At 54.6% G+C, this 2,432-nt stretch overlaps 1 long non-coding RNA gene across 1 annotated transcript; it reads left to right on the top strand.

Annotated features, from left to right (window-relative positions):
* Positions 1–926: 926 nt before the first annotated feature.
* On the top strand, positions 927–2,181 carry LOC104850351. Its single transcript, XR_004518345.1, has 3 exons — positions 927–1,002; positions 1,437–1,487; positions 2,150–2,181. It is a non-coding gene; the product is annotated as an uncharacterized LOC104850351 (long non-coding RNA).
* Positions 2,182–2,432: the final 251 nt, after the last annotated feature.

The following is a 2,432-nucleotide window of genomic DNA, read 5'->3' as shown; positions in this document are numbered from 1 at the left end:
GGGACTAGTTTGTTGTTAACCTCACACTTCTTAGGAAAGGCTGTTTCCTTTTATCCTGGGTGCGCCATTCCCCGGGATTAAATCCTGGGATTTAATTCACCTGTTAGAACAAAGCAACAGGCAGTCATAGCACCACCTGTAATCTCAGCACGTGGGAGGCTGAGGCAGGAGGATTGTATTCAATGCCAGCCTGGACCCCATCTCCAAAATCAAAACAAAAACAAGGCAGAGGCATGGAGAGTGGTGGCTTCCAGGTCCCAACCTGCTCAGATCCCGGGATGCCAGGGTCTTCGCATCTCCTCCAGGTGGCTCAGGGCAGTGCGTTATGCAGCAGCTTTAACTCAAAACTTTTTTCCCCCTAAAGACCTTTGCAAAGTCCCTCGGTTGATTTGCTGAGGTGTAACGCAAGTCTGTCCAGTTGTTCAAGGCTCTGGTTTTGTTGTTTTTGTTGTTTTTGTTGTTGTTCCGGGGTCCAAACTCTTGAGACGTTGTGCTTTTTTTTTGGTATCAGGGATCAAACTCTGGTCCTTGGGTTTGCAAGGCAGGCCACCGAACCGCTGAGCTAAATCCCCAGCCCCTACCTTGTGCTTTTGAGGCAGGCGGCAGAACCACTGAGCTGAGCTAAAATTCCTGGTCCACGGTTTGGGTGTTTTGAGACAGCCTATGTAGCCCAGGCTGGCCTTGCATTCATGGCGATCCTCCTGCCTCAGCTTCTTGAGTGCTGGGATCACAGGTGTGCACCATCACGCTGGGCATGGACTCTGAGTTTTGACAAAGATATCCTGTGGCCTCTGCCACCAGGGTGAGGACAGAAGGCTGTGGAAAATCCCCTCCCCACCTGACCTTGACGGCTTTGTCCCTGCACATTTGATGCTCCTCCAGTGAGGTGAGGCCCGTACCATGGCCAGCCTGCGACAACGCCGCGCCTCCTGCATCAGGGCCACCTGGGCCGGAACCAGTGCCTTCGGGAAGCGGCAGAGGAACGTGCGCTGCCACCTCCAGGTGCCTCCTGTCTCCCTCCCTGTCCCAGGGTGGGGTGGGGCCCCCAGGTCTGGGTCACCCAGCTAGCTGGTGTGGACCCCAAGCATCTCCTCACCTGTGGGTGCTCAAGGCAGACACCAGGCTGAGCTCTGGCAGCCTGGCGACTTAGCAGAACTCAGGGCTGAGCGAGTGAGCACAGGAGCTGTAGACAAGGGGCAAACGCAGGGCCAGGCCCAGCCACCCCTGGCCCCGCATGGTCCCTGCCATGGTCTGGGCAGAACCAGGGCCGTGTGGCCGACAGTGGGTCACCTCGGTCCCTCCTGTGGTGGTGGGGACACATCCGGCCCCTCGGCGCAGGCTGCAGAGTGGCTTCTGTGCTGTCCCCCGGGGGTCACCTGTGCCCCCCGCTGCTGGCTGCCCAGTGGCAGAGAGCAGCAGCCCAGCCTCTCACCCAGGCTGCCCACAGAAGGAGCCTTGCGGACCTGGCTGAAGCCATCTGGAGGGAGGTGAGTGACAGCACGCCCAGCACCGCCTCTGCTTTCCAAGGGACAGTGGGCCTGAGCTCTGTGGGACAGCAGCCCTGCTGCCTCAGGAGGCACCTGCAGTGTGGCCGTGGTCACACCTGAGGTGTTTTCCTTTCTGAGTAGTGGGGATGGAACCCAGGGCCTTCACACGGAGCTACACCAGAGGCCCTTTCTATCTTTATCATGAGGCAGGTCTTGCTAAATTGCCCAAGTTGGGCTCAAACTTAGGATCTTCCTGCCTCAGCTTCCTAGTGTGCTGGGATTACAGGCTCGCACTGCCTCAGTGGGCTGTTTCTCCCAGTATTGGCAATTGAGGCAGGCTTGGCATATATGTGAGCTGTATCTCAGCTTTTGAGTTGTATTTTAGAAGAAAGTACGTTTTTTTTCTCCCAGACAAGGTCTTGCTGTGTAGTTCAGGCCAGCCTCAAACTCACCTTGTAGGCCAGGCTAGGCTTGGATTTGTGATCTTCCTGCCTCAGCCTCCTGAGTGTTGGGATTATAGGTATGTGCTATGATACCTGGCTTGCTTTTTAAAAAAATATTAATAGGAAAAAAGGAAAAAAAGCCTGACTCAAAGTAGTTTGCCTGGAAGATTGATTAACTGCAAATCTATAAAGATTTAAGCAATCTTCACTCTCATTTAGCCAGGCGTGGTGGTGCAGGTCTGAAATCCCAGTACTCTGGGAGGCTGAGGCAGGAGGATCAGGAGTTCAAGGTCAGCCTGGATTATGTAACAAGGTCCCATCTCCAAAAGCCAATAAATAAAAAATGCATTTAAAAAATTCAGAAAGAGGCAGTGAGTTCTTGGGAGGTTTCACGTCCTGAGTGAAAAGGGCAGGCTGGTGGAGTCCCAGCACAAGTGCATGCACCCCGAGTGCCACTTGCTGAAGCTGTGTCAGAAGAGAGACACTGGGCACCAGAGCCACC

Source organism: Fukomys damarensis, unplaced genomic scaffold (genome assembly GCF_012274545.1).
Source record: "Fukomys damarensis isolate Sample0158 unplaced genomic scaffold, DMR_v1.0_HiC HiC_scaffold_21, whole genome shotgun sequence".
NCBI lineage: Eukaryota > Metazoa > Chordata > Mammalia > Rodentia > Bathyergidae > Fukomys > Fukomys damarensis.
Note: the sequence above shows the minus strand (reverse complement) of the source record. Positions and strands in the feature narration are given on the sequence as shown.